Source organism: Protomyctophum bolini, assembly GCF_963924005.1.
Source record: "Protomyctophum bolini genome assembly, chromosome: 6".
NCBI classification, from domain to species: Eukaryota; Metazoa; Chordata; class Actinopteri; order Myctophiformes; family Myctophidae; genus Protomyctophum; species Protomyctophum bolini.
This window is the reverse complement of record NC_137867.1, coordinates 19,311,142-19,322,759: the sequence shown is the minus strand read 5'-3', so window position 1 is coordinate 19,322,759 and position 11,618 is coordinate 19,311,142.

The window sequence follows — 11,618 nt, the reverse complement described above, 5'->3', positions numbered from 1 at the left end:
AATATTTGCCTCTCAGATGTAGTGGAGTAGAAGTAAAAGTACTGAAAATTGGAAATACTCTAGTAGAAAAAAACCCCTCTAAGTACAGTACTTACACAGATAGATAGATAGATAGATAGATAGATAGATAGATAGATAGATAGATAGATAGATAGATAGATAGATAGATAGATAGATATATAGATAGACAATATGTCACATAATGCTAAGTATCACTATCTGCACCATGGTTCCCCTTGTGATTCACCATGTTTATTGAAACCAGGTGGGCTGGAGTCACTCCCTGCTGCTACCAACTGGTTCTGATTAAAGTTACATATTTGATTACAGGTCTGGGAAATGCTTTCTTTGCATAAAATATGTGTGTAATCAAGTTTCATAACAAAGTTGCTAGCTTTTTTTGTTTTTGTATAGTGTGGTCTGTTGTATATGTAATCGTATCTTTCCTCACACTAAGCTCAGCGTGAAGATTGATCATTCATGGCCCTTAGTTTTTATTTCGTACTTCGCTTGTTACTTGTTACTTGTTACTTTGTGTATTTCAAATGACCAAATTAGTATACCAGTGTTTGCCAGCGTTTCTGGAGTGACCCTGAGACAAACTCGACAAACCTGAGGGTCAGTGAAAAAGAAACAACCACTCAATGTCTCCCCCCATTGGACATGTTACGGTTCTACAAGTTACTGCCTATATAGCCTACTATGTGTGCCCATGTTGCACACATTACATCATTAAATATCCTCTTTACTTCCCACATATGTATTGTATGCAGTGATATGAATTTTGTATTAATCTGTAAAACTCTTGTTTGTTCTACACTCTGCAGTTTCAACAGAGCTGGCAACAGTAGGCCCTACATTATCTAAGATATGAGTAGCCAAGTTGTGTGAATGTACGTTGCTGAGTTAGCAGTCTGACCCTGATGTGTATTAATGACAAAGCGGACGGCAGGTTTTCATCAGAGTCCAGTTGATTAATGGCCAGTCCTTCACTCCTGTCCTCACAACTAATGGCTCTCTATCTCACTGTCTATAATTATCATTCAGTAATGAGGTTCTACACAAACCTGCATTGCATGTGTGCGTGTTTGCACGCGCGCACGTGTGTGTGTGTGTGTGTGTGCGCGCATGCTTGTGTGCGTGCTTGTGTGTGTGTGCGTGCGTGTGAGTGAGGTGTTTGGGTCCAGTGAATGTTGAATGCTGTTGACAAGCATAGGTCTAGTAATAATCAATCGTAAATTAGATTAATTAGAATCGAGTATTTTCAATCTGTCTTGGACAAATGAATCAGGGAAACCTTATAGCCTTATCTGTGACCTCTCCCTTCACTTCAATCAAATATACCTGCAGGTATTTCTATTACCACAAGCGTCTAAAATCTAAATGAGCCTATGATGTTGTGGGATATTCATGGGGTGGATTGGGGTATCGTCGAAATAGAGACACCAGAGCATGGTCAGAAAGTGATGCCTGGGGATGTGTTTGGCTTAGCCTTGGATCAAGACATATCAAGGCTTGTGTCTGGCTGTGACGAAGAATGATTCATGTCTTCTTTATTGATCATGAAATAAAATCATGTGTTGCCCCCTTCGCTGTAGCTCTGGTACTCAGTCACATATCATCATACTATAGTTCAGTCAGGACAATTGATGAATGAATATAATTGCGACCATAGGTCGCAGATTACTATGAAAATATGCAAAACCTGTCGCTCCATCAGTCACGCCACCATATATGGCCGTCAGTCCATCACACATCGTGACATCACACTTTGTGACACATCACGCCTCGATCATGACACGTCACGCCACCATATATGGCCGTCAGTGCATGGACAAGACTGGATCATTACCTAGATCTGCATATATGGAGCCAGCAACTCTACATCTGACCTCAAACCCTTAGACTCCATATATGGAGCTGACCTGTTCTGACATTCCATATGTTGATCCGCCCCCACCCGTCCTTCCTCTTCGATGTCTCCCTTTTGACTGATACCTGTCCATTCAAACTATAGACAGGCCCGCCCCAAAGTTATTAGTGCAGATTAAATAGAGCTCCCAGGTTAAATTAAATAGAGATTCCAGATTAAATAGAGCGGTCTGAGAATGGAATGAGTGTGTGATTGGATGAGTGGATGTGGACGTTTAACACCCTCCAGAATTGGGGGGCCGGCCTAAACAGACTACTTTTGGGGTCATAGGTGTATTCATTCTCATCTGAACGTGTTTGGCCACAGTGACACAGATGCCACCTAAATTCTATGCACAGATATCTATGAATCATAGATCTATCATCATAGACTATGATGATAGTTTGTCACTTGCTGGTTGGCTGGCAGGTTATATTGAAGCGTCACCCTTTCGATTACAGATGTCATTCATTTGCACTGTCAGCCTAGAGTAGACTTTTTCTGCTGCCAACTGTGATTGCACTATAACAAACTACTGAGAAAAAAGAAAAATTAATAAAATAAATTATCCAATCCATTCCCTACAGTATGTCGACTCTGAAGGCATTGGCATAAAGTTTGTAGGGGCACTGAACTTATCTCTGCTGATGCAAATATATATTTGAAAAACAAAGTAAAGTTGTACATGTAGGATCAAGCTGCTTCTATCTGGATCTTATTTGACTGACAAATGATTCAGCAATAACATTTGACTGTGTTTCATCACATTGTATTTAAAGCCAGAATAGGACTGTGGGCTACTTAAACACATTTTAGCCTGGTGGTGGTGTTTTTTTCCTTGGAGTTCACAATTGTGAGGCATTATAGGCCATTTTTGAGCAGCGCAAACAGATTTGTATTATTCAACATCCCTCAAGCACCCCTTTTCAGCACTTTACGCACATGCCTAGTTTACATCCACTGCTCCCAATAGTTTGGACGGGTAAATGCAGATGAAGAGTTTTATATATCTCTGCTGTCGGGAGGAAACCACCTAACTCCAAAATGTAATTTTCAGGAAATTAAGAAAACCTTATATTTTGAAAACAAAGCAACACTGCCTCATCAAAGTTAGTTGTAAGCTCAAATCACATCACTTAATGCATTTTGAGCTATATGGATCTGCTATCTGCTACTTTGAAACTTAAATGTGATAATGAAGTAAAAATATGAATAGGCTTATGAGAGGTTTCTGCCTGAGGTTTCTGCAACAATATAAGGGAGGACCCAGAAGAGAAGAAGTGGATGAGGAGAACTGAGGGTGTATTTATACACACAGGGCTAACAAGCACACAGCTGAACAACATGGATGATTAACACAGGATTGTCTGAAGCACAGGTGAACAGGATTAACAATACACAGGATGGGTGAGTCAAGACAGGATATATCTACTAGGGAGGACAGGAAACACTAGAACATCACTTCAAAATAAAGGAACAAAACTAAAGTAAAACCATAACTAACGTAGTATACTTTAAGAATCTGTATCACAACATTCTGGAGGTCTGTGGTCCACTATGTCTCTCAGATTACATCAGGTCCAGTTCCTCTTTGTCCTAAATTATGTATACTCAGTATTTATCCATTAAATTGTACACTAAAAAGTAATGAAAAAATAATGACCGACCTTTGCCTGTTGCAGGCCTGACGCTCAATTGCGCTACGTATGTTGGAAGAATGTCAATGCTCCTACTATCGGCTTTTGGCTGAGGAACTTAACAACCAGTTTGGCACATACATGAGAAACTAACATATGTAATTAGGAAGAAACCTGCGGTATTCTAAAAGATATGGGAGAAGTTCTTGGACTTCATTAAGCGAGGTGATATTGAAGAGGCTTTGGATGTATAGTGGTTAATTAGCCTGTCGCTAAGGCCCACCCAAGCCCGTTGTTGGCCAATACCACATTAGCAACGGTTACTAGGTTAGGAAACTCGGTCAAGCTTGCAATGCTGGTCAAAATGGTTAAGCAGTGTCAATACATATATTTGCTGTACAGCATGTGTGGTTTGTTTGTTTTCTTACCTTATGAGCTAATTAGTCCATTCCGTTCCATGAATTATTTCGCTCCGTTGTGCAGTTTAATAGTATCTATAAAAGTAGGCTCTCATTGACTTCCATTGTAACGGGGAAACAGCTCTCAAAATCAGTCAGTTAGCACATAAGCGAACACAACAAAAGCTGATTCTGACAGTTTATGACATCAGGAAAACTCATGCCATCTTATTTTCGTCTTTTGATAGATTTATAAAGTAACTATATTGGTTGGAGATATACAGTGAAGCGGTTCTGGTGTTCCTCGTTTGTAAACAAGTCGCCATGCTGTTTGAGATGCATCCAGCTGCAGTCCCAGACATTTCTCCTAAAGCATCTCCCTCAAACACGTCCAAAATTGTGTATGGTGTTTGCGACAAGTGGACGAGATCAAATGCATTTGTTTACATCCAACGTTCTGGATGGTAAGTCTGGGACCGAGGCTACTTCAGACCAATCAGATCGTTTTGTAGGCAAACAGGAACTTCTTTCCACACAAACTTGACAGGGTTGCCAAGTCTGCTTATTTCCCGCTACTTTTGGCTACATTGGCTAATAATTAGTAGGGGAGAGCCGCCTTGGATGTAACGCGTCACGGTTGTAACATGGATGTTATCTCTTGATTGGTCAACGCCACCATGACGCCATCGCGTCAGTATGTGTACAGCAACGTACTCTACGTGCCCAGGAAGTTTGAAGTGTTTACCTTCATCCTGCGGGGAGCTATTGGCGAAAAACTGACTTTTTTCAAAATGCGTATAATTTTACACCTGGAGTATTTGTGTGCTACAAGTTTTTTCTTTGGTGTTGGTGAATAAAAATCCACATGGATGTCTTCATGCTTATGTTCTTCATTAGTTTGCATCGTGTTTAGACGGAATTCACGTTCATTCTGGTCTGTAAGCAACGGCAAAGAAAACTTCGGAGGGAGGGTCAATTGTAACATGTGTTACAAATGGTCCGCTTCCATTCAATGCCATTATAAGTAATATTTATTATTTACATATTTGACATATTGGCCAATATTATATGTTCTAAAATTGTATTGTATTGTGTAGTGTATTCTAAAATTAGTTTAGGGTTGTATAACATTGTACAACTCAATCAATCAAACGTTTGTTTAATCAATGTATTTCCCCATTGAACTGAAAAAAAAGCCTAAACTGGTACACCCGATACTATTTAATATTTCCCAATATGTTTGATACATTTTCTTATCACATCCATGGTATGAAAACAATGCTAAGGAGTTGCTTCAATGAAATATAATTGCTTTAAGCTGAAAACGATATGTTTAATGGTGTTTTTTAGCGTTGTTACATTTATACTCCATGCTGTTACAATTAATCCGATATGCGCAGCAAATGTAACACTGAAACAGCGTCCACGTTCGGTTTAATAACTCCCGACCTGTTTTATCAAAAAAGTAACTTGAAGTGATTTATGGTAGCTGACATGTGTAGGTCCGTTGCCTACACATGTAAAATATTACATGTGTAGCTAAACGGATCTCCGAGTAAAAAAATGAAACGTGCAAAATGTTACATCCGTGGCGGCTCTCCCCTACTGTAATACATTACCAAAACATTAATTATCATAGGTATAGGCCTACAGTATTTATAATGATAAATGCATACAATATTTTTATTAGGATTATATATGGTCATATTATTGTGTTTGTTTTGGCTTGTTTTTCCTTATTTGGCTTTAAGAGTTGGCTTGTTTTTGGAGGTGGGTTGGCTTATATCTCTGACACAATGTGGCAACACCGAAGTCAAAACAAAAACACAATGTGGCAACACCGAAGTCAAAACAAAAACATTACAACGTTGATATTTTTTATTAAAAATAAAACGGTCATAATCAGCTTAGTGTTCTAAAAGAGTGAGTTTGAGAGTTGTTTCCCTGTTACAATGGAAGTCAATGAGAGCCTATTTTTATTTCTAATATGTAGTCTACTATTAAACTGCACAACGGAGCGAAATAATTCATGGAATGGACTAGTTTGCTCATAAGGTAAGAAAACAAACCCACACATGCTGTATGTCAAATATATTTATTGACACTGCTTAACCATTTTGACCAGCATTGCAAGCTTGACCGAGTTTCCTAACCTAGTAACCGTTGCTAATGTGGTATTGGCCAACAACGGGCTTGGGTGGGACTTAGCGACAGGCTAATTGGAGTAGTCAGCTGTGGGGTGGGGGTAGGGAACTGTGACGGACATTGTGCATTTGTTTGTTTAACTGTATGTAATGTGTTTTATTTTCGTTTTATTTTTCGTTTTGTTATTATTATTATTATTTATTTATTTTTGTTCTGTATTTATTGTTGTCAAAACATTTCCTGATAAGATTTTGTTTGTATTTGTGCTGCCATGGGGATGTGGGGGGGGGGAAATATATGTAAATTGTTTTGAAATGACTTCTTTGTACTGTAAAGAAAATCAATAAACATATGTTTAAAAAAAAATCTGTATACACTGACACGAAACAAGACAGGAACGCCCAAAAACGTCACATCTGTTTTTTTACCCTGGGCAGAATTTTCTATGGCTGCCAATGCAACTTTTTCCAATCCTTAATCACATACGGACAAACATCTATGCCGATAATATCTAACTTGCGGAGGTAACGTGCGTTGCACGGGCAACAGATCTTTCAACGTATGGCATTGCAAATACGTTTGATAATCGCTACTCTGCGCAATATTGTTTTGGAAATGCCGCAAATTGCATTGCAGTGAACGAGAGCAAATCACAACTTACCCTGGGGGGTGGGCGCCCCTCCCTCCGCTCTGATGACGCGTTTTCGTGTCAGTGTATCACAATGTTTTCTTTTTGATTGTTTTTTTCCCCCAATGTATATGCATTGCATACATACCATGACACTGTACACATATTTACAGATGTGCGTTGGGAATTTGTTTCATAAAAATCCACCGTAGACATGTTATGAGCTACTTCCTGTCAAGAAATTCCTTGCAGATGATTATTTTTCTAAGCACTCGTTATCAGTAAAGCAACCTCCTGCTGCCTCCTGCATTATGTGCAAATTCTAAACAGGTGGTACGCATGGGCTGTTGAGTGATAGTCAACGAGCACGCCCAAACTCTAGCACTTAGAAAAGAAATCACCTGCAAGGAATTTCTAGCTCATAAAATGTCTATGGTGGATTTTTATGAAACAAACACTTTACAGGTTGAAAGAGTATAATTACAAAAAGGACGTCGTTTGTAATGTAGTGAGGGAGGGAGGGGAGAGACGTTAGGTTACGAACGTAACCATGGTTATTTGAGTGAGATTCGCCTCCACTTCTGCCGTTTTGGATATGAGGAGGTTGCCTTGAGTTCTTTACATTCCTCTTTAGATCCATTTTATTGCCAACATTATGGTTTTAAAAGATATCATTTGCTAAAAAATACTTTTGAGCAAACAAAAGTGGGAAAAGTTGTTACTATATAATTAGGGTGAGGGATTTTTCATTTTTTTTATTTATTTTCTTGTGAAAGTATGTGTTCATGCGTATGTGTGTATGCATATATACACACAAATTGGTTTGTTTTTCCTTGGTTTTTGTGAACTAAGTTGCACCGACTGTGGTTTGTGTCTGTCTGTTTGAATGTGGATTGTGTGTTTTTTGTGAGATTGGGACTGTCTGTCTTTGTTTGTATACCCCTCTTTATTTGAACGTTAAATTGTATTTATATATTAATACATGTATATAAGTGCAGGGATATGTTTATGCGGGGATGTGTGTGTGTGTGTGTGTGTGTGTGTGTGTGTGTGTGTGTGTGTGTGTGTGCGTGTGTGTGTGTGTGTGTGTGAGTGAGAGTAATGATCATCTGGTTGTTTTGGTTCAAAATAAGATTGTATCTTTTCATTTTATTTAATACATGACAATGGACGGTTAGCTAAGGTCTTCCCATTGTAGTTTTTTTTTTGTTTCTCTATTTTCACTATAGCTGCTTGTGTCTTAGACATAGAAAGCTGGTTAGCTTAGGCTTTTTCTTCTGTGACTGCTATTTGAGAGCAGGCATGGAGGGTTTTGGGGTTTCTCCCGTTTGTTGTATTAATGTGTTTTTGTGTTTCTCTGTTTTTGTTTTTGTTCTCTTGCACTTCTATTCCGAATTCAGATTGATGTCGGCATTTACACTCAGTCCTTTTTTTATATTAATTCCTGATTTATACAATGGCTAATTCTATTCCAAATTCTAATATTGTAAGAGGGGAAAGCTTGGTTCAATACACTACTTGGAACTGTAGAGGTCTGAATGGAGCGGTGAAACGTGGCAATGTATTGGCTCATTTAAAGAAGCTGGGGACAGAAATTGCTTTTTTACAGGAGACTCACTTACGGAATCAGGATCATAACCGCCTACGAAGAAATTGGGTAGGCCAAATATTTCACTCCCATTTCAATTTCAAATCCAGGGGCACAGCAATACTTATAAACAAGAACATTCCTTTTATACTAAATAAAACTATCCAAGACCTACACGGCAGATATATTATAGTTACTGGAAAGCTTTATAATTGTCCTATTGTTCTGGCTAATATCTACGCCCCTAACCATGACGATGAACGATTCATATCTTCTTTTTTGGCTACTTTGCCTGACCTTGACACTCACTTAGGTGGAGATCTGAATTTTATTCTTCATCCTACGCTTGATAGATCTTCACATAGACCCTATACTCTGACTAAATCAGCTAAAATAGTGAATACATTCATGGACACATTTAAATTATCAGATCCATGGAGATTCTTAAATCCAGCTCAACGTAAATATTCATTTTTTTCTTCTGTACATCACACTTTCACAAGATTAGATTACTTCCTTATAGATTCAAAACTTCTTCCCTCAATAAGACACTGTGGGCCGTTTGCACCAAGAAAGATTAAATAAAGTTTAGTTTAGTGTTAATCAGGGATTTGTTGATCAAGGATTAATTTTAATTCGAGTTGTGTTGCACCACTTAATTTTAAGCATTGCTCAACAGATCTGTGATTAAATCCTTAACCTGTGATTAAAATCCATTAAACTGTGATTAAAACTTTAAACTGTGATTAATTCATGGATTAAACTTTGTTGTGTGTCCGCCATCTTGGTTTTGCGCTGTAAATAAACAGCAGCAGTCGTGAGCATCATTAGCATTACTATTTCATTCATATTTGAGAATGTTTAAATTATAGTGCCTGCAGCAAAAATATATATAATAAGTCGTCTCGCTCGCTAAAAAAAACAACAGACGTATGGTCACTCCGTGGTGCGTGGTAGGTTTATAGATCTGTTCCGTCGATCACACACACCACCACTTCCTCCGATAGTTTCCCAAACAACAACAAACATGTAGAGGTATATATGCTGCCATGTTGTTTTCAATTAAACCTCCTCTCCTGCTGGTTTAGAATTAATCCCTTATTGATACTTAAATCAAAGTTTAAAGTAGTGGTGCAACAGGATTGACATTAATCCAGGTTTACTGTGAAAATTAAAACCAAGATTAAAAAAACAAAACCAAGATTAAAAGGATGGTTTAAAACTAAACCGGATTAGTGAAAACTAGGTTTAAAGTTTGGTGCAACTGGATTAATAGATAAACCTTGATTTAAACCAGATTAAGGCTTAATCTTTCTTGGTGCAAATGGCCCTGTGAGTATGAAGCAATTGTAATATCCGATCATAGTCCCCTAGTCCTCAAATTAGCATTTCAGAACAGACATATGGCCAGGACTTGGAGATTTGATAACACACTAATAACTAGGCAAGCGTGTGTGGATGATATTAAAACCCAAATACAGTTCTATCTCTCTACAAACGACACACCCGATGTATCAAGAAGTACACTATGGGAAGCACTTAAAGCGTATATACGGGGGCAGCTTATTTCACGACAGGCTTTAATCTCCCGTCTACGTAAGGAACAAGGCAAAGCTCTGACTGATCGATTACTTGAAGTAGACCTACAGTATGCAGAATCTCCTTCTCCTGAATTATACAGAGAAAGGGTTTCGACTCAAGCCGAATTCAATCTCCTATCCACAAATGAGACAACTAATTTGATGACACGGTCACGCCATAGGTTTTATGAACATGGGGATAAGGCGGGCAAAATACTTGCACTTCAAATTAGGGAATCAGCTGCTTCTAGATTAATTACAGAGATCAATACAAACACTGGTCAAACTACTATTAATCAGCAGGAAATTAATGATGTATTTAAACGCTTTTATTCAGATTTGTATACTTCGGAATCACTAGGAGATTCTAATTTGATTGATACTTTTTCAGAAAATTTAAACATACCTTCCATTAGTCAACAACATAAGGTTCAACTTGAAAGAGCTATTACCTTAGATGAAATACATCAGGCAATCTCACAAATGCAGTGCTCAAAAGCCCCAGGACCCGATGGCTATACCTCTGAATTTTACAAGACATTTACTGAACTCATATCTCCCCTTTTACTTAAAGTGTTTAATGAATCTCTCAACGCCGGCCACCTCCCACCAACTTTCTACCAAGCTAGCATCTCTGTTCTACTTAAAAAGGATAAAGACCCGCTTAATCCAGGTTCATACAGGCCTCTGAGTCTTTTGAATGTTGATGCTAAAATTTTAGCAAAAGTTGTGGCTACACGCTTGGAAAAAGTGCTCCCAACTGTGATACATACTGATCAAACGGGTTTATAAAAGATAGACATCTATTTTTTAATCTTAGACGCCTATTCGACATTATATATTCTCCCAGTAGCACCCCCCAAGATACGGAAATACTGTTATCTCTTGACGCCGAGAAGGCCTTTGATAGGGTAGAGTGGGACTTCCTCCTCTCGACCCTGTCAAAATTTGGGTTTGGTCCAACCTTCACTTCCTGGGTTAAACTACTTTATGCTTCTCCATTAGCTTCTGTACATACAAACGGATACAGGTCTGAAAACTTCCCTTTGAATCGCTCGACCAGACAAGGCTGCCCTCTCTCACCACTGCTCTTTGCCTTATCTATTGAGCCGCTTGCAATTGCGTTGCGTGCTTCAGACACCTACACTGGTATCTTCAGAGGAGATAGAGAGCATAAAGTTTCACTTTACGCTGACGATTTATTATTATACATATCCAAACCGTCCACATCAATTCCTAGTATCATGTCCACCTTGGAGAGTTTTGGCAGGGTTTCGGGGTATAAAGTCAACGTTTCCAAAAGCGTTTTATTTCCTATCAATACACAAGGCAATCAAACTTTTGGCTCCCACCCATTTAATGTTACAACCAGCTTTCGATATTTAGGAATCATAGTAACCAAAGCACTTAATGACTTGCTCAAGCAAAACCATACAAAACTTTTTGAACGTACTGAACAAGACTTAACGAAATGGTCGAACCTTCCTATCTCACTTGCCGGCCGAATTAATATAATTAAAATGAATGTCCTCCCTAAATATCTGTTTCTATTCCAATGTATTCCATTTTTTGTTAACAACACTTTTTTTAAGAATCTGGATAAAATTATCTCCAAGTTCATTTGGGATAAGAAACACCCTCGAATAAAGAAGGATTTTTTGCAGAGGCCTAAATCAGATGGCGGAATGGCATTACCTAACTTCAAACTCTATTACTGGGCGTGTAATTTA